General features: G+C 38.5%; 1 long non-coding RNA gene and 1 other non-coding gene across 2 annotated transcripts; both read right to left on the reverse strand.

The window, feature by feature from the left end:
* Nucleotides 1-2,939: 2,939 nt before the first annotated feature.
* LOC130984122 (small nucleolar RNA R71) lies at nt 2,940-3,047 on the reverse strand. Its single transcript, XR_009088075.1, has one exon. It is a non-coding gene; the product is annotated as a small nucleolar RNA R71 (small nucleolar RNA).
* Nucleotides 3,048-9,479: 6,432 nt separating this feature from the next.
* On the reverse strand, nt 9,480-10,573 carry LOC130983187 (uncharacterized). The gene is made up of 5 exons (XR_009087274.1): nt 10,536-10,573; nt 10,175-10,316; nt 9,966-10,018; nt 9,737-9,804; nt 9,480-9,636 (listed from the first exon to the last, which is right to left on the reverse strand). It is a non-coding gene; the product is annotated as an uncharacterized LOC130983187 (long non-coding RNA).
* Nucleotides 10,574-21,631: the final 11,058 nt, after the last annotated feature.

Genomic DNA, 21,631 nt, shown 5'->3' on the forward strand with positions numbered 1-21,631 from the left:
TCTGCTGTACCTCGAGTATTAATGCAATTACTATTGTTCTTCCATTCAATTCCGCTTGTTCTTTGTCCAAGATATCACTTGTTCTTCAACTTGATGAAGGTGATGATTGACGCCCATCACCATTCTCACCCATGAACAAGGTGACTGACAACCATTCTTGTTCTACAAGCATCTGAGGCTTAGTGAATATCTCTTGGATTCTTCGGAATCTTCGTGGTATAGGCAGGACCTGATGGCGGCATTCAAGAGAATCCGGAAGGTCTAAACCTTGTCTGTGGTATTCTGAGTAGGATTCAATGATTGAATGACTGTGACGTGCTTCAAACTCCTAGCAGGCGGGGCGTCTGGTGACAGATGCAAAAGTATCGATGGATATTATTCCGGCCTGACCGAGAACCGACAGCTGAATTCCGCTATGCCGTGACAGGACATATGCAATCGCTTTCACTGAGAGGATGGGAGGTAGCTGCTGACAACAGTGAGACCCTACACGAGCTTGCCATGGAAAGGAGTAAGAAAGGATTGGATGAAGACAGTAGGAAAGCAGAGAGACGGAAGGGAAGGCATCTTCATACACTTGTCTGAAGCTCTTACACCAATGAATTACATAAGTATCTCTATCTTTATCTTTATGTTATTTTCGTTCATCACCATTATACATTTGAGTCTGCCTGACTAAGATTTACAAGATGACCATAGCTTGCTTCATACCACCAATCTCCGTGGGATCGACCCTTACTCGCGTAAGGTATTACTTGGACGACCCAGTGCACTTGCTGGTTAGTTGTGCGAAGTTGTAGTGATCACAATTTCGTGCACCAAGTTTTTGGCGCCGTTGCCGGGGATTGTTCTTGTGTATGGACAACTGACGGTTCATCTTGTTGCTTAGATTAGGTATTTTTTTTTCAGAGTTCTTAAGAATGAATTCTAGTGTTTCAAGGTGATGTTCTTATCATCACCAAAGCTGATTGATTCTCATCAATTTAGCTCTTGAATGCAATGTCCTGCTGAAGCTTAGCCGGCCATGTCTAATTCCTTTAGACTAAAGCTTTAGACTAACATTGCATGATTCCTGGAATTCTCATTAAGAATTTTGATACCTTTATTTTTCTTTTCACTTAATTTTCGAAAAAAGCCAAAAAATTACAAAATCATAAAATCCAAAAATATTTCTTGTTTGAGTCTAGAGTCTCATCTTAAGTTTGGTGTCAATTGCATGTTTCTATTCTTCTTGCATTTTTTCAAATTTATGCATGTGTCTTCATTAATCTTCAAGTTGTTCTTGATGATTTTCTTGTTTTGATCTTTGAATTCTCTTGACTTGAGTGTTTTGTGTGTCTCATATGCATTAGTGTCAGTAGTGTTCAAATTGCTAAGTTTGGTGTCTTGCATGCATTGTTATTTGATTCTTGTTGCATTTTAATTTTTCCTTATTATTAAAAATCCAAAAATATTTTTAATTTGTGTCTTTTCAAGTCAATAATACAAGAGAATTGAAGATTCAGAACATACTGCAGAGGAATCACACAGAAAAAGCTGGGCATTCAAAAATGCCCAGTGAAGAAGACAGACTGGCGTTTAAACGCCAGCCAGGGTGCCTGGCTGGGCGTTTAACGCCCAAAAGGGTAGTAGTTTGGGCGTTAAACGCCAGAATGTGCACATTCTGGGCGTTTAACGCCAGGATGGTGCTAGGGGAAGATTTTGTTTTCAAAATCAATTTTTTTTTTCAAGTTTTCAAAGTTTTTCAAAATCAAATCTTTTTCAAATCATATCTTTTCAATCAAATGTTTTCAAAATCAATTTCTTTCCTTTTTCAAAGATACTTACTAACAATTAATGATTTGATTGAACATTTTTTGCCTATTCTGTTAAGGAAGGTTTTATGTTTGATTCATATCTTTTCTTGTTAGGCAAGTCATTAATTCTTAAAATCATATCTTTTCAAATTATTTTCAAATAAAATCTTTTAAAATTGTTTTCAAATCATATCCTCTCAATCACATCTTTTTAAAACCATAACTTTTCAATCAAATCTTTTTCAATCACATCTTTTTCAAAATAAGTTTTCAATCATATCTTTTTGATTTCTAATTTCAAATCTTTTTCAAAAATCACTTGATTCTTTTTCTATTCTTAGTTTTTGAGAATCAATTAGTGTTTTTCAAAATGTTTTCAAAATCTTTTACTTAAATTTTCGAAAATTACTTCCCTTCTTCTCACATCCTTCTACTTTTGGACTAACACTATCCCTTAATGCAAAATTCGAACTCCATCTTCTTTGATAAGTTCGAATTTTCTACTTCTGTCTTCTATTCCTCTTCTTCCTCTGACACCTCAAGGAATCTCTATACTGTGACATAGAGGATTCCATATTTTCTTGTTCTCTTCTTCTTCATATGAGCAGGAACAAGGACAAAGGCATTTTTGTTGAAGCTGACCCTGAACCTGAAAGGACCTTGAAGCGAAAGCTAAGAGAAGCTAAGGCTCAACTCTCTTTAGAGGACCTGACCGAATTCTTCAAAGAAGAAGAACACATGGCAGCCGAAAACAACAACAATGCCAACAATGCAAGGAAGGTGCTGGGTGACTTTACTGCACCTACTCCTGATTTCTATGGGAGAAGCATCTCTATCCCTGCCATTGGAGCAAACAACTTTGAGCTAAAGCCTCAATTAGTTTCTCTAATGCAACAGAATTGCAAGTTCCATGGACTTCCAATGGAAGATCCTCATCAGTTTTTAGCTGAGTTCTTGCAAATCTGTGACACAGTCAAGACTAATGGGGTTGACCCTGAGGTCTATAGACTGATGCTATTCCCTTTTGCTGTAAGAGACAGAGCTCGGACATGGTTGGACTCTCAACCTAAGGAAAGCCTGGACTCTTGGGAAAAGCTAGTCAATGCCTTCTTGGCAAAGTTCTTTCCACCACAAAGATGGAGTAAGCTTAGAGTGGAAGTCCAAACCTTCAGACAGAAGGATGGAGAATCCCTCTATGAAGCTTGGGAAAGATACAAACAATTAATCAGAAGATGTCCTTCAGACATGCTTTCTGAATGGAGCATCATAGGTATTTTCTATGATGGTCTCTCTGAACTATCCAAGATGTCTTTGGATAGCTCTGCTGGAGGATCTCTTCATCTGAAGAAGACGCCTGCAGAAGCTCAAGAATTTATTGAAATGGTTGCAAATAACCAATTCATGTACACTTCTGAAAGAAATCCTGTGAACAATGGGACTAGTCAGAAGAAAGGAGTTCTTGAGATTGACACTCTGAATGCCATATTGGCTCAGAACAAGATATTGACTCAACAAGTCAATTTGATTTCTCAAAGTCTGTCTGGAATGCAAAATGCACCAAGCAGTACTAAGGAAGCTTCATCTGAGGAAGAAGCCTATGATCCTGAGAACCCTTCAATGGAAGAGGTGAATTACCTAGGAGAACCCTATGGAAACACCTACAATTCTCCATGGAGAAATCACCCCAATTTCTCATGGAAGAATCAAGAGAGACCTCAACAAGGTTTCAATAACAATAATGGTGGAAGAAACAGGTTTAGCAATGGCAAGCCTTTTCCATCATCTTCTCAGCAACAGACAGAGAGTTCTAAGCAGAATACTTCTGACTTAGCAACAATGGTCTCTGATCTAATAAAGACCACTCAAAGTTTCATGAATGAAACAAGGTCCTCCATCAGAAATTTGGAAGGACAAGTGGGTCAGCTGAGCAAGAAAGTTACTGAACTCCCTCCAAGTACTCTTCCAAGTAATACAGAAGAAAATCCAAAAGGAGAGTGCAAAGCCATAGACATGGCCGAATATGGAGAGGAAAGAGAGGAGGAGGACGCCACTGAGGAAGACCTCAGTGGGCGTGTACCAATCTCCTCTGAGTTCCTCAATGAGGACCAATGGGAATCTGAGGCTCAAAATGAGACCATAGAGATTCTATTGGACTTACTTCTGCCATTCATGAGCTCTGATGAGTATTCTTCCTCTGAAGAGGATGAGTATGTCACTGAAGAGCAAGTTGCTAAATACCTTGAAGCAATCATGAAGCTAAATGACAAGTTATTTGGAAATGAGACTTGGGAGGATGAACCACCTTTGCTCACCAAAGAACTGGATGACTTGTCTAGGCAGAAACTGCCTCAAAAGAGGCAGGATCCTGGGAAGTTTTCTATACCTTGTACCATAGGCACCATGACCTTCAAGAAGGCCTTGTGTGACTTAGGGTCAAGTGTAAACCTCATGCCCCTCTCTGTAATGGAGAAATTAGGGATCTTTGAGGTGCAAGCTGCAAGAATCTCATTAGAGATGGCAGACAATTCAAGAAAACAAGCTCATGGACTTGTAGAGAATGTTTTGGTGAAGATTGAAGACCATTACATCCCTACTGATTTCATAGTCCTAGAGACTGGGAAGTGCATGGATGAATCCATCATCCTTGGCAGACCCTTCCTAGCCACAGCAAAGGCTGTGATTGATGTTGATAGAGGAGAGTTGATCATTCAAGTGAATGAAGAATCCTTGGTGTTTAAGGCCCAAGGACATCCCTCTATCATCATGGAGAGGAAGCATGAAGAGCTTCTCTCAAAACAGAGCCAAGCAGAGCCCCCACAGTCAAACTCTAAGTTTGGTGTTGGGAGGCCACAACCAAAATCTAAGTTTGGTGTTGAAACCCCACATTCAAACTCTAAGTTTGGTGTTGGGAGGTTTCAACAAGGTTCTGAGTGTTTCTGAGGCTCCATGGGAGTCCTCTGTCAAGCTAATGACACTAAAGAAGCGCTTGTTGGGAGGCAACCCAATGTTTTATAATTAATTATTTTCTTTTGTTATTTTATCTTTTTTGTAGGTTGATGATCATAAGAAGTCACAAAATCCATTGAAAAAGCAAAAACAGAATGAAAAACAGGAAGAAAAACAGCACACCCTGGAGGAAGAACTCACTGGCGTTTAAACGCCAGTGAAGGTAGCAGTTGGGCGTTTAACGCCCAGTCTGGCACCATTCTGGGCGTTTAACGCCAGAAAGGGGCACCAGACTGGCGTTAAACGCCAGGAAAGGGCTAGAACCTGGCGTTAAACGCCAGAAATGGGCACCAGCCCGGCGTTTAACGCCAGAAATGCCTCAAAACGTGGATTTTGATGCCATTTGGTGCAGGGATGACTTTTCCTTGACACCTCAGGATCTGTGGACCCCACAGGATCCCCACCAACCCCACCACTCTCTCTCTTCTTCTTCACCCATTCACCAATCACCTCAACATCTCTTTCTCTTCACCACTCACATCCATCCTTCATAAAACACCACTTCTTCCCCTTATGGCCGAACCACAAAGCCATCTCCCTCTCCTCCATTTCTTCTTCTTCTACTCTCTTCTTTCTTCTTTTGCTCGAGGACGAGCAAACCTTTTAAGTTTGGTGTGGTAAAAGCATTGCTTTTTGTTTTTCCATAACCATTTATGGCATCCAAAGCCGGTTCAACTGAGAAGGCATGACCTCAAGCCCATCACTAAGAAGAAGATGGAGCAAACAAGAGACCCCTCTCATCAAGAAATCCCTGAGATACCTCAAGGGATGCACTTTCCTCCACAAGACTATTGGGAGCAACTAAACACCTCCCTAGGAGAATTGAGTTCCAACATGGGACAACTAAGGGTAGAGCACCAAGAACATACCATCCTCCTCCATGAAATTAGAGAAGATCAAAGAATCATGAGAGATGAGCAACAAAGACAAGGAAGAGACATTGAGGAGCTCAAGCACTCCATAGGATCTTCAAGAGGAAGAACAAGCCGCCATCACTAAGGTGGACCCGTTCTTTAATCTCCTTGTTCTTTATTCTTCTGTTTTTCAAATTTTAGTGCTTTATGTTTATCCATGTTTGTGTCTTATGATCATTAGTGTCTTAGTGTCTATGCCTTAAAGCTATGAATATGAATCCATCACCTTTCTTAAATGAAAACTGTTTTTATCACAAAAGAACAAGAAGTACAGGATTTCAAATTCATCTTTAAAACTAGCTTAATTAGTTTGATGTGGTGGCAATGCTTTTGTTTTCTGAATGTATGCTTGAACAGTGCATATGTCTTTTGAATTTGTGGTTCATGAATGTTAAAGTTGTTGGCTCTTGAAAGAATGATGAAAAAGGAGACATGTTACTGAGGATCTGAAAAATCATAAAAATGATTCTTGAAGCAAGAAAAAGCAGTGAATACAAAAAACAAAAAAAAAAAAAAAAAAAAGAAGAGAAACAGAAAAACGAAAAAAAAAAAGAAGAAAGAAAAAGAAAAGAAAAGAAAAAGAAAGAAATAAAGTTGTGATCCAAGGCAAAAAGAGTGTGCTTAAGAACCCTGGACACCTCTAATTGGGGACTTTAGCAAAGCTGAGTCACAATCTGAAAAGGTTCACCCAATTATGTGTCTGTGGCATGTATGTATCCGGTGGTAATACTGGAAGACAGAGTGCTTTGGGCCACAGCCAAGACTCAATAAGTAGCTGTGTTCAAGAATCATCATACTTAACTAGGAGAATTAATAACACTATCTGGATTCTGAGTTCCTAAAGAAGCCAATCATTCTGAATTTCAAAGGATAAAGTGAGATGCCAAAACTGTTCGGAGGCAAAAAGCTACTAGTCCCGCTCATCTAATTTGGAGCTTAGTTTCATTGATGATTTGGAGTCTATAGTATATTCTCTTCTTTTTATCTTATTTGATTTTCAGTTGCTTGGGGACAAGCAACAATTTAAGTTTGGTGTTGTGATGAGCGGATAATTTGTATGCTTTTTGGCATTGTTTTTAGTATGTTTTTAGTAGTTTTAGTTTAGTTTTTATTATATTTTTATTAGTTTTTAATTAAAATTCACTTTTCTGGACTTTACTATGAGTTTGTGTGTTTTTCTGTGATTTCAGGTATTTTCTGGCTGAAATTGAGGGACCTGAGCAAAAATCTGATCCAGAGACTGAAAAGGACTACAGATGCTGTTGGATTCTGACCTCCCTGCACTCGAAGTGGATTTTCTGGAGCTACAGAAGCCCAATTGGCGCGCTCTCAACGGCGTTGGAAAGTAGACATCCTGGGCTTTCCAGCAATATATGATAGTCCATACTTTGCCCAAGATTTGATGGCCCAAACCGGCGTTCAAAGTCACCCCAAGAATTCCCAGCGTTAAACGCCGGAACTGGCACCTAATTGGGAGTTAAACGCCCAAACTGGATTAAAAGCTGGCGTTTAACTCCAGAAAACGTCTCTACACGAAATTCCTTCATTGCTCAGCCCAAGCACACACCAAGTGGGCCCGGAAGTGGATTTTTATGTCATTTACTCATCTATGTACACCCTAGGCTACTAGTTTTCTATATATAGGACCTTTTACTATTGTATTTTCATCTATCTTTTTTTGATCATGTTTTGATGATTGAACCCTCATTGGGAGGCTGGCCATTCGGCCATGCCTAGACCTTGTTCTTATGTATTTTCAACGGTGGAGTTTCTACACACCATAGATTAAGGTGTGGAGCTCTGCTGTACCTCGAGTATTAATGCAATTACTATTGTTCTTCCATTCAATTCCGCTTGTTCTTTGTCCAAGATATCACTTGTTCTTCAACTTGATGAAGGTGATGATTGACGCCCATCACCATTCTCACCCATGAACAAGGTGACTGACAACCATTCTTGTTCTACAAGCATCTGAGGCTTAGTGAATATCTCTTGGATTCTTCGGAATCTTCGTGGTATAGGCAGGACCTGATGGCGGCATTCAAGAGAATCCGGAAGGTCTAAACCTTGTCTGTGGTATTCTGAGTAGGATTCAATGATTGAATGACTGTGACGTGCTTCAAACTCCTAGCAGGCGGGGCGTCTGGTGACAGATGCAAAAGTATCGATGGATATTATTCCGGCCTGACCGAGAACCGACAGCTGAATTCCGCTATGCCGTGACAGGACATATGCAATCGCTTTCACTGAGAGGATGGGAGGTAGCTGCTGACAACAGTGAGACCCTACACGAGCTTGCCATGGAAAGGAGTAAGAAAGGATTGGATGAAGACAGTAGGAAAGCAGAGAGACGGAAGGGAAGGCATCTTCATACACTTGTCTGAAGCTCTTACACCAATGAATTACATAAGTATCTCTATCTTTATCTTTATGTTATTTTCGTTCATCACCATTATACATTTGAGTCTGCCTGACTAAGATTTACAAGATGACCATAGCTTGCTTCATACCACCAATCTCCGTGGGATCGACCCTTACTCGCGTAAGGTATTACTTGGACGACCCAGTGCACTTGCTGGTTAGTTGTGCGAAGTTGTAGTGATCACAATTTCGTGCACCAATCACCAATAACAACAACATAATACTGTGATAACAACATATAAAACTAAAGTAGCAGAGCTTCAAATAGCAAAAACACCTAATGAAAACAACCCAAAGCATATGAAAGCAAGGCAGCAAAACAAATCCCCTTGCATAATTTAATGTCATCATTCAATTTAACTATTTAAGACATATAAGACATAATTAACATTTAAACTGTTTTGAAATATAATTTACCAAGATATAATCATTCTATGGTATGTATATAGATTTAGAATACATGTTTAATGCATTTGTCAACTATGATGAATAGGTATGATATGGAGTTTAACCCACTAAACAATGATCCTTTCAAAGTTCTCCCAAAAAAAATAGAAAACAGACCAAATTTTACAAAGGGTTCAATTCCTAAACCAACTGTTGTCGCTTGACCTGATCCCTATACATGAGAAAGCTATAATTAGATTCACAAAAAAAGTTTACTTGGAACGTGAAGGAATTATGATATTAACATCAATTACAAATAACACCTCATTTGGAGCTCCTAAATACTCAGCATAGTTTCCAACCTCTGATGCATATCCTAAATCTCCAACCTAATAAATAAAGATTATATTAGTCACCAAAATGACTACTAAGAGTCAAACTATTAAGAAAAACTATTTTACAGCCAGTATTGAAGCAAATCCATAGAATTTGCAAATTATAGTATTAGCATATGTAACACTTGCAACACAGTAATGCACCATCAAAATAGAAGATAAAAATTAAAGTAATATTATGTGCTATAGTATAATAGACTAATAAATCTTAATCTTTTTAGGACATAGTAAGTGATTCATAATTCTTAATAGCTATGGTCATATACTTCGATAAGCTACATTTCCATACTAATAAATCAATATAGCAATGATTTCAAAAGGGAACAGGAAAATATCACATTTTGTAAACTTGGAAAGAGGAAGGGAATTCAAATGTCAAACTTGGCTGTTTTCATCTTGTCAATGATCCCTTTGTAAAGCCTTCACTATCTCATTAAGTGTCTCAGCAGGCTTACAGTGTAATAGCAGCCCTGTCTCTATTTCATCAGGATGATCTTTCTTCAAAGCACTAATTGCAACATCCAGCCAATTGATTCTTTCGGTCAAAGCACTACAACATATTTCAGGCCATTTCTCATGCTCAGCGCAGGCCAATTCATTTTGAAGGGGACCATAGATCCTTTTCAAGTTCCTTGATTTCGGTATCTGCCTTGGTGATCAAAATCCTTAAAACCTGAACACAGTACTCCTCATTCAAGGCATCTTTCTCTATCACATCTACAAATTCAATAAAGATATAAAGTAAATCAATACAGTAACAGTGATGCAAACAAAGAAGATTGGATAAATGTAGGATAAAGTAAAATTGAAAGAATACCAGGGTCACAGCCAAAGAAGAAGCCATATGGCCACTCAGGATGATCAAGCAATTATCTTTGCAGAAAACTGAAACAAATAAATTATGTACAAAAGCAAAAACATCATTCAAAAGAAAGCAAAGAGAAAGGGGCAAATTTCATGCAACCCAGTAAATTTAACTGTACATAGCATCATTGAGCATACAGAAATTAATTACAGAGAGATGATAATGAGAGAAAACAAGAAACCTTGGTCGTATGAAGAACCCCAGAGATCCCAAGCCATGAATTGAAGCTATATCCTGAAATGAAAGCACAAAATGGTGACAAAAAACATCAAAGGTGAGAACAGCAAAAACCCTATAGCAAGTTACAATAAGAATATCACTTCCAACAACAACAACAACAACAGCAATAAACTTCAATTTCGATTGAGAAGAGGAATTACTGCGCACCACCTTGGATATCGGCAGCTAATTAAATGTGGCATCAAGAACGATCGTCACATCAAACTATCATGTCAACCCGTAACCCTATTAACCCAACGCTTCAGTCCAGGAACATAAGTTCTTTCATCTCTGCTCTGTGCTTTGTTCGTTGCTATGAACAGCAAAACATGAAGTTTAATAAGAACATAAATACTCAGTTTAATAAGAATACATGTACATATTAGCAAGATGTGCCAAAAATGAAAGCTATCCGTTCAGGGGAAAATAAGGCTACAGTTAGTGAGAGAAAGAGGAAGAAGAAGATTGGACATTGGTGATGAGCTCCTTATGGGGCTATTTTATCTCCTGAGTGGCAGTGTTGACGACGAACCTTGCGGGTTTTTCGGCGAGCTTCTGCTCCTTCCACTGTTGCCCAGTGGAGGCAAAGAAAGGATTCATCTGCTTCTTCATGCTCCTGATTGGAAACTGAACAGCACCCCATCTGTCGCCACCAGCTACGCTGCCGTCATCAGCTACAGAAACCTTTCCTTCTAAAATCAAATTTGGGGAATTGCTGCACGCCTGGACCAACATCTTCTTTCAATCTGCTAGCTAAAACACCCCTCTCTTTATTACCTGGATAAAAAGGGTACCTAAAAATTTAGGGAGAAAATTACTGCTGCTTTTCTTCTTCTTCATGGACTGGTGGCAGAAAAGAGTGGGTGTTGAACTACCAGGTATTTAATTAGGTGTTGAAATTTCCATCCATGACCAGCACATAGTAAGACTTCGGGGGCTTCTATCTTTCATAGTTTCATCACGTTTGATGACTTTTTAACACCAATAGAAAAAAGTAAACAAAATTTTCTTTCAAAAGGATAATGTGACACGTGGAGCTTGAAACCGGAAATTAAGATATTATATATATATATATATATATATATAATTTTTTTTAACTTTCTCTAAATAATATGTAATTTATTTTTTATAATATGTCAATTTTTAATTAAATATTATTGATAACTAATTATAATTATAACTTGAATGATATCAATTTCATTAAAATTAATATTTAAATCATAATAAAATAATTTTATATTAAATTATTATTTAAAATAGATAATTATATAATTTTTTAAAATACTAATAATTAAATTTTATTTTCAAATTATTCTTTTTTAACAAAACACTTATGAGTTTCTCTTATTTTTAAGTAGCAAGTATCTCATATTTATCATAAAATATTAGTACAGTGACTAAAATTTGACATTTTGTCACAAACAACACTTTTCATGGCCTTTGAATCAGAATTTTATAATATTTATTTAACATAATCATTTTTTTCTTTTTTCAAAATTAATAAATCAAATCCTAACTCATTCAAAACTCTGTACCAGAATTCCTTATTAATATTTTAAAAAATTATATAATCACCCATTTTAAATAATAACTTAATTACAAAATAATTCTATTATCGTTAAAATATTAACTCAAATTGAAGTAACTCAAGTTATAAGTACAGTTAGTTATCAGATTAAAATAACATTCAATTAGAAGCTTACACATCATACATGTTATTAGGAAGAATTAGATAGAATTCACCATACATACATACATATATAAAATGTGTGAGTATCAAACCAAAAGCCTTTCATTTATATAAAAAAATTTTAACCATTAAGTCAAGATCTTGAATTGAAAGTTTAACACTTTTATTTATATAAAAACAAATCTATTTAATAATATATAAATATCAAATTACAATCTCAAAATCTCATTAGAATATTGAATATTGTATTTTTTTTATAATCTGCAGGTAGAGTCGGATACCAGCGAGTTGACGACGGATAGGATTAGGGTTGACATATTAAAAATTCACAGGTAGAGTAGAATTAAGTTTTAGTGAAAAATCAATTCACGAGTACGGTTAGAGTTGGGTCTAAATACTACCATACTCTATTTATTACCACCCATAGGTGTGTTGCCGAATGAGAATCTGCTTTTTCCAACATACAGGAAACGCGTTGCTCAACACACATGCCGCATGTATGTTTAAAATTGGGTGGGGGTAAGGCTTAGTATTCATCCAAGAGAGAGTGAAAGTGAAAGCTAGTATAGTAGAAGGGTTTAGGGTTTTTGAAGAAAAGAAGTTTGCTGAAAGTGTATTTATCCAAGTTGGAGTGAGAGTGAGTTTGTTGAAGAAGATAGTGTATTTTAATTTAAAAAGAGAAAAGAGTGTGCTATTTTAAGAGTGTTTTTTGATAAAACAAAGAGTGATTATGATTAATTTATAGGAAAAAATTAGTAGTAGTGTATAATTGTATAAATGATAGATGACTATACAACAACAGCAGAACATCTTATTAATTATTTGAATCATCCAAAATATATAAATATATTATTTTACTTATTTAGAGCTTGTTACCTGACGAAGCAGAAAATTGTCGATTAAGAATTTATAATGAACTGACGTTGCGAGTATAGCTCTTAACCATTGAAGATTCTGTGTATCAATTTAGAAAGGGGTTCTGTCACAATTTAAGAATAAAATACTAGGAGTATGAATCCCAAGTCGTCTCCCAACGAGTTGCTAAGAGAGTGCTATTTATTGATCAGTAGGTTTCTGAGAAATTTGAAGTTGGAGAATAGAATCAAAGCGAAGAATATGAACGAGAGATTTATGATAAAAAGCCTTGACTGGGAGAAGATAAATCGGAAGTTCTATCCTTGTTGAATTTTCCCAGGATTAATTAATAATGGGTTGTTGTTTTTACTTAGTTAGCCTTTACCGAATAAAGGAAAGTCAAGTAATTGAGCTAACTTCTATTCACAAGTCCTAATCCTCTTCCTTGGGAAGGATTAGCATTAGTAACTAGAGAGCTAGCCAACAACTTGCAATTACCAATTAATTCTTGAGTATCCCAACTCAAGGGTCTCCTATTAATCAACTCCCAAGTCAAGTTGGGAGTCTACTGACGATTGGATTTCCTATCGGTAAAGAAATTCACAAATATAATCGCGTTGTAAGTATAGCTTCTAAACCAACAGAAAATTCTTTCGTACAAACCTTTAGTTGTCACAAGTAACAAACCCAATAAAATTTATAAACCGAAGTATTCAAACCTCGGGTCGTCTTCTCAAGGAAATGCAGGGAAGTATGATTTATTATTGGTTATGGAAAACTGTATTTTTGGATTTTGAAAAGGTTTTGAACAAGAGAAATAAATTGCAGGAATTAATAAATTAATAACTGATAAACCCCATTTGTAGGGTTTATCTTATGCTTCATTTAAGGGATTTTATGACCTTTTACCCACATTTATTCAATGAAATAGCATGGTTTTGTATATTCTCCTTTAATTTTGCTTAAGAGTGAAAACATGCTTTTTAGGTCTTAAAATAGATTAATTTAATTCACCTTGATTACATTAGATGCCTTGATATGTTTGTTAAGTGATTTCAGATTTAGGAGGCAAAGATTGGATCAAGGGAATGAAGGAAAAGCATGTAAAGTTGGAGAACTCATGAAGAAATGAAGGAATCGCAAAAGCTGTCAAGCCGACCTCTTCGTACTTAATCGACCGTAACTTAAGCTACAGAGGTCCAAATGATGCGGTTTCAATTGGGTTAGAAAGCTAATATCCGGGGATTTGAAATGATATAAGATTTGCCATAGTTGCTACACGTATGGTGATGTGTACGCGCACTGTACACGCACGTGTCGTTGCTGCCATATGGTCCACTTAAAGCAATACGTGGCCAGCGAATTCTAAAGCCTTGTGGGCCCAATCCAACTCATTTCTGATGCTATTTAAGCCAAGGATTGAAGGGGAAATGAACATACTTTTCATACTTTAGATGTTAGTTACCATTAGTTTAGTTTAGCATAGTTTAGTAGTTAGAGTTAGTTTCTAGAGAGAGAAGCTCTCACTTCTCTCTAGGATTAGGATTAGGATTAGGTTTAATTCTTAGATCTAGATTTTAATTCATTTTCTTCTACTTCTACCTTTCAATTCTTTGTTGTTACATTCATCTTCCTCTATTCTTTTGTTGTAATTTCCTTTATGTTGTTCTTATACTTTGTTGTAGATCTACTTTTGTTCCTCCTATTCTCTTTCAATTCAATTAGAGGTAATTCATAATAATTGTGTTCATTTGATTTGTTGTTGTTTAATTCCTTGCAATTGAGTAGTGTAGATTTACTTTTCTTGCAATTTTACTATGCTTTCCTTTTATGCCTTCCAAGTGTTTGATGAAATGCTTGGTTGGATTTTAGAGTAGAATTTTATACTCTTGGTTTGGAAAGGTAACTTAGGAACTCTTGAGTTACTAATGTCCAAGTAATTGATGATTGGGAGCCATTTACTCTAGTTTTCACTAATTGAATTAGTGGAGAGTTAGGACTTATGGACTAGGATTGATATAGCTCATTTGACTTTCCTTTACTACTAGTTAGAGGATGATTTAATGAGATTAATCCTTGCCAATTCTCATATTGTGGTTAGTGATTAGGATAGAGATCCTTGACCACCAACCCTTGCCAAGACCTTTTTAGCCATTAGTTTACTTTCTTCCCATTCATCTTTCATGCTTCATATCAAAACCCCGAAAACAACTCACAACCAATAACAAGACACTTTATTATAATTCCTAGGGAGAACGACCCGAGGTTCCAATACTTCAGTTTATAAATTTAAGGGTTTATTACTTGTGACAAACAATCTTTTGTATGAAAGGATTATTGTTGGTTTAGAAACTATACTTGCAACGAGAATTCATTTGTGAAATTCTAAACCGTCAAAAATCTAATCATCAAAATGGCACCGTTGCCGGGGAATTGCAATGGTGTTATGTTATTGGTTATTGTATATACGTAAATAGTGTGAATATCTTGCTTTTTTGCTTTGTTTGCTATTTGTAGAATTTTGTTTCTCTTATTTTCTATTAGTTTTTTATTTTTGTTTTCTCTTTTCACCATGAATTCTCATTTTGGCTATGAGTGTGATTATAACTATGTTGTAGGTGATGGGAGCTACAATGAAGATGTGTATCAAGGATGGGACAATCAAAGGTGGGAGGAGCCATATGCATATGATCAATCCTCATGGCAACAACCTCCACCAATGCACTATGAAGAAGAGCCATTCTATGATGCATATCAATCCAATGGCTATGGTGAATCACCTTGTGACTTTCAAGAACCACCACCATATGCCTATAAACCATATCCTCAACATAACTCTCAACCATGCTCACAAGCCCCTTCTTACCAACCACCTTCATATGACCCTAATCCACATCCATCCTACCAACAACCATATGAGCCATATGAACCACATATAGAGCCACCACCATTCCAACATCAATATTTTCAAGAGCCACCCCCTCCATATTATTACCAAGATGAACCACCTCTAATATATAAAAATTTCCAACCACAAGATGAATACTACTTTCCACCACAACCTCCCATGGAAGAATACTTATGTCCTTCAATCCAAGAGTCACATGATCCTAATCATATTATCCAAGAGGAACAAGAGTCAAGGGATCATCTCAAAGAAGCATTGGATCAATTTCAAGCAACCATGGAGCATGTTGTGCAACAAGTAGAAAAAGTGGAGAATATTGAACCACCACAACTCTACCAAGAAGAACCATCTTCCTACTATGAACCCTTCCCCCAAAATGATGAACCCTTCCACCCACCCCAATCTCTAATGGATGAAACCCTTGGTGTTCTTGTTCAAGGGCAAGAAAAGATGAAAAGGGATATGCAAAATTTTACGATCGCCTTAGAGGTGGTAACAAATCAATTAACCTCCCAATGATTGAACACTCAAGGAACTCCTATGGATACATGTGGAGAATCGAATGAAGAACATAGTATGAAGGAGAGATTGGAAACTCCGGTGGGAAATGAGGGAAGTTGCTTTGTATTGGAACAATTGGAGGAAGCTTTAATTGTTGAAGACAAGGAAGAAGTGGTAGAAGACTTAGGAGATGCGGAGCTTCCATGGGAACATAGAGTTGAAGAAAACCCCTCCAAGATGATTGAAATTGATGCTAGAGAGAAAAGTGCACACCTTCTAAGGCATATTCCATATGAAGACTTGGATGGGATAGAGAAAGAATTGAGTTCCCTTGGTGATGAAGAGCAAGCATCAAGTCCTAGTGGTGGAGAATCCTTTGAACTTGAAGAACCTTCTCCGGTTGGATTTGAAAGCGTTGAGGAGGTAAATTTTTCTCACCCTCCCTATTATAACTTGAGTAAAGGAAAAGGTTTAGATAAAATTATTGAACAAAGGATTGAGATTAAGAGATCTTGTGAAGAGGTGGAAGTCCCTAGAAATAGAAGAACGGGGATTGGTTATGCTTTGTCAAGATCTTTGGAAGCATCTTTGCCAAGGTTGTCATCTACTCCTTCACTTGAGTGGGTAAAATTCATTTCTATTAGATTTATTGTCCCACTTGAGTATGGCTTGCTTAAAACGGATGGTCAACTTAGGATGCTTTGTGGGATAAAGCGTAAGCGAAAGATGTTTCGTGGTTGGCGTTGCAAATCAAGGCTCATTTTGGTTGATACTTCAAGAGTTGAATACAAAGGTGGGAATAGTGCTCAAATAGATGGGTCTAGGAGGTTTGTTGGGTACTTCATAGAGAATTCATCTTGTTCACCACCCGGATGGACCAATAATGATGATCAACTTCAAGACGGGTGTGAAGATAAAGTGTGGGATCTCGGATCACAAGAAGAGGATCAACTATGGGAGCCCCAAGCTTGTGAAGAACTCCATCAACACTTGGCTCAATCCATAAGAAATCTTGGGGAACAATGGAGAACCAAGCATTGGTGGGAGTTCCAAGACGAGTACAAGCACAAGCCACCTTGATGAGGAGCTCCCCTAAATGTCCAACTTAAGGACTTAAAATAAAAGTGCTAGGTGGGAGACACCCCACCATGGTAAACTCTTTCCATTCTCTCTTAGTTTTGTTTAATAAGGGATTTGAGTTGCCATTGTAAGTATATTTCATATAGTTTTGTTTGTACAATTAGATTGTTAGCATAGTCACATGTATGTTGTGTTAGTAGTAAATGAATAGTATCAAATTGCATGTTTTGGTGAAGTAGATGATAGTTGAGTGAATAAAGAGTTGTGAGCATTATAGAAAACACCTGGGCAAATTAAAAAAAAGGGTAGACGCGCGCGCACGCTGTACGCGCACGCGTCCCTGAGTAGCTGCATCATCACCCAAATTCCAGAGAGTTGGGCCTCTCTTGGGCAAACACTATGCCCTGAGCCCAACATAACCCACGCTAACGTGCACTACGTGCGTGCGCGTCCACACAGCTACAAGGAAGTGCACGCGGACGCACACCTGCCGCGTCCGCGTCGATCTGCTGCTGCAATTTCTGAGCCAATCTCTAGAGAGTTGCGCTGAATCTGGGCCAACTTTAAGCCCCCAGCCCAACTCATCTCGCGCGGATGCGCACTCGCCGCGTGCGCGCCCATCTACAAAAGGAGGAAAAGACACGAGCGCACGCATCGCGCTTGCGCGCTTTATGTTGCACTACCAACGTACGCGAACGTGCACTTGCCGCATGCGCGCCTTAGCTGATGCCGCCATTCCAGGCCTTTGTCCAGAAAGTTGGGCGCGCGCTGAGCTCACTCTAAGCCTCCAGCCCAACTCCATGTACGCGTGCACGCACTATCCGCGCACGCACCCTATGTAGTTTCCCCATCCACGCTTGAGCGCAATGTACGCGCCCGCGCGAATTCAGAATAAGAGGATAACCCTAATGCGCGAGGGTGTTGCGCAGTCGCGCACATCTCTTCTTCCCCCATCATCTTCTTCCTCTTTCCTCCTCTAACCTCTATTCAACTTCCGCCGCTAACAGCGGCCGCCATCACCACCACCCAACCTTCATCCGTCGTCTCTCTCTCTCACTTCCAACCTCTCATTCTCTCGCTCTGCTCATCCCTGCCCGAACCACCTCTGCCATCACCGCCGGCGAAAAGCACTCGGCTGCCCCTCCCTCTCTTTCCCCATTCATATTTTCCTCTCACTCTCCCTCTCTCACCGCCGCCAGCTACCCTTCACTCAGCCTCTACGCCACCGAGCGCTATCACTGCTCTGCCGTGCCTGTCACCCTCCGCGGCGGCGCTCCGCCCAGTTCACTCCCTTGCTTCCTTACTCCCTGGTCGGCGAAATTGTGAACTATACTTTTTCACAACTCTCATAATCCCTGGTAATGGCTCCAAAAACTTGGTGCGCTCAATACCATGGCATTACACAACTTCGCACAACTAACCAGCAAGTGCACTGGGTCGTCCAAGTAATAAAACCTTACGTGAGTAAGGGTCGATCCCACGGAGATTGTTAGTATTGAAGCAAGCTATGGTCATCTTGTAAATCTTAGTCAGGCAAACTCAGATATATATGGTGATGAACGAAAATAACATAGAAGATAAAGATAGTGATACTTATGTATATCATTGGTGTATGAGCTTCAGACAAGTGTATGAAGATGCCTTCCCTTCCGTCTCTCTGCTTTCCTACAGCCTTCATCCAATCCTTTCTTACTCCTTTCCATGGCAAGCTCGTGTAGGGTCTCACTGTTGTCAGCAGCTACCTCCCATCCGCGCAGTGAAAGCTAATGCAAAGCACTCTGTCACAGTGCCGCCAATCACCGGTTTGGTTCCCTCCCCTACCGGAATAGAATAACTCTTTTGCGTCTGTCACTAACGCCCAGTAGGTTACAGGGTTGAAGCACATCACAGTCATTCAATCATTGAATCCTACTCAGAATACCACAGACAAGGTTTAGACCTTCCGGATTCTCTTGAATGCCGCCATCAGGTCCTGCCTATACCACGAAGATTCCGAAGAATCCAAGAGATATTCACTAAGCCTCGAATGCTTGTAGAACAAGAATGGTTGTCAGTCACCTTGTTCATAGGTGAAGAACAAGTGATATCTTGGTAAAAGAATAAGCGGAATTGAATGGAAGAACAATAGTAATTGCATTAATACTCGAGGTACAGCAGAGCTCCACACCCTTAATCTATGGTGTGTAGAAACTCCACCGTTGAAAATACATAAGAACAGGGTCTAGGCATGGCCGAATGGCCAGCCTCCCAAAGATCTAAGATAGCATAAAAGTGAAGATAGCTACCAAAGTCTTGATAAAAGCTCTCTAATACAATAGTAAAAGGTCCTACTTATAGAAAACTAGTACATAGATGAGTAAATGACATAAAAATCCACTTCCGGGCCCACTTGGTGTGTGCTTGGGCTGAGCAATCAAGGAAATTCGTGTAGAGACCTTTTCTGGAGTTAAACGCCAGCTCCCATGCCAGTTTGGGCGTTTAACTCCAACTTTTATTCCTGTTCCGGCGTTTAACGCTGGAATTCCTGAGGCCGGATTGCTTTGCGGGTTTGGGCCATCAAATCTTGGACAAAGTATGGACTATTATATATTGCTGGAAAGCCCTGGATGTCTACTTTCCAACGCCGTTGAGAGCGCGCCAATTGGGCTTCTGTAGCTCCAGAAAATCCACTTCGAGTGCAGGGAGGTCAGAATCCAACAGCATCTGCAGTCCTTTTTGGTCTCTGAATCAGATTTTTGCTCAGGTCCCTCAATTTCAGCCAGAAAATACCTGAAATCACAGAAAAACACACAAACTCATAGTAAAGTCCAGAAAAGTGAATTTTAAATAAAAACTAATAAAAATGTACTAAAATCTAACTAAAAGATATCAAAAACATACTAAAAACAATGCCAAAAAGTATACAAATTATCCGCTCATCACAACACCAAACTTAAATTGTTGCTTGTCCTCAAGCAACTGAAAATCAAATAAGATCAAAAGAAGAGAATATGCAATGAATTCCAAAAACATCTGTGAAGATCAGTATTAACTAGATGAGCGGGGCTTTTAACCTTCTGTCTCTGAACAGTTTTGGCATCTCAATCTATCCCTTGAAATTCAGAATGGTTGGCTTCTTTAGGAACTCAGAGTCCAGATAGTGTTAATGATTCTCCTAGTAAAGTATGATGATTCTTGAACATAGCTATTTATTGAGTCTTGGCTGTGGCCCAAAGCACTCTGTCTTCCAGTATTACCACCGGATACATACATGCCACAGACACATAATTGGGTGAACCTTTTCAGATTGTGACTCAGCTTTGCTAAAGTCCCCAATTAGAGGTGTCCAGGGTTCTTAAGCACACTCTTATTTGCCTTGGATCACAACTTTATTTCTTTTCTTTTTCTTTCTTTTCTTTCTTTTTTTCGATTTTTTTTTTTTTTTTTTTTCGGTTTTTTTTTTTCTCTTTTTTTTTTTTTTTTTTTTTTTTTTTTGAATAGCTTTTTCTTGCTTCAAGAATCATTTTATTGATTTTTCAGATCCTCAGTAACATGTCTCCTTTTTCATCATTCTTTCAAGAGCCAACATTCATGAACCACAAATTCAAGATACATATGCACTGTTTACACATACATTCAGAGAACAAAAATATTGCCACCACATCAAAATAATTAAACTATTATAAAATTCAAAATTCATGCAATTCTTCCTTTTTCAATTAAGCACATTTTTATTCAAGAAAGGTGATGGATTCATAGGACATTCATAACTTTAAGGCATAGACACTAAGACACTAATGATCATAAGACACAAACATGGATAACATAAAGCATAAAATTCGAAAAACAAAGGAATAAAGAACAAGGAAATCAAGGAATGGGTCCACCTTAGTGATGGCGGCTCTTCCTTGCTTTTGAAGGTCCTATGGAGTGCTTGAGCTCCTCAATGTCTCTTCCTTGTCTTTGTTGCTCCTCCCTCATGATTCTTTGATCTTCTCTAATTTCATGGAGGAGAATAGAGTGTTCTTGATGCTCCACCCTTAGTTGTCCCATGTTGGAACTTAATTCTCCTAGGGAGGTGTTTAGTTGCTCCCAATAGTTTTGTGGAGGAAAGTTCATCCCTTGAGGAATCTCAGGGATTTCTTGATGAGAGGGGTCTCTTGTGTATTCCATCCTTTTCTTGGTGATGGGCTTGTCCTCATCAATGGGGATATCTCCTTCTATGTCAACTCCAACTGAATAACAGAGGTGACAAATGAGGTGAGGAAAGGCTAATCTTGCCAAAGTGGAGGTCTTGTCCGCCACTTTATAGAGTTCTTGGGCTATAACCTCATGAACTTCTATTTCTTCTCCAATCATGATGCTATGGATCATGATGGCCCGGTCTATGGTAACTTCGGACCGGTTGCTAGTGGGAATGATTGAGCGTTGTATGAACTCTAACCATCCTCTAGCCACGGGTTTGAGGTCATGCCTTCTCAATTGAACCGGCTTTCCTCTTGAGTCTTGCCTCCATTGTGCGCCCTCTTCACATATGACTGTGAGGACTTGGTCCAACCTTTGATCAAAGTTGACCCTTCTAGTGAAAGGATGCTCATCTCCTTGCATCATAGGC

The sequence above is a fragment of the Arachis stenosperma genome, chromosome 5 (genome assembly GCF_014773155.1).
Source record: "Arachis stenosperma cultivar V10309 chromosome 5, arast.V10309.gnm1.PFL2, whole genome shotgun sequence".
NCBI lineage: Eukaryota > Viridiplantae > Streptophyta > Magnoliopsida > Fabales > Fabaceae > Arachis > Arachis stenosperma.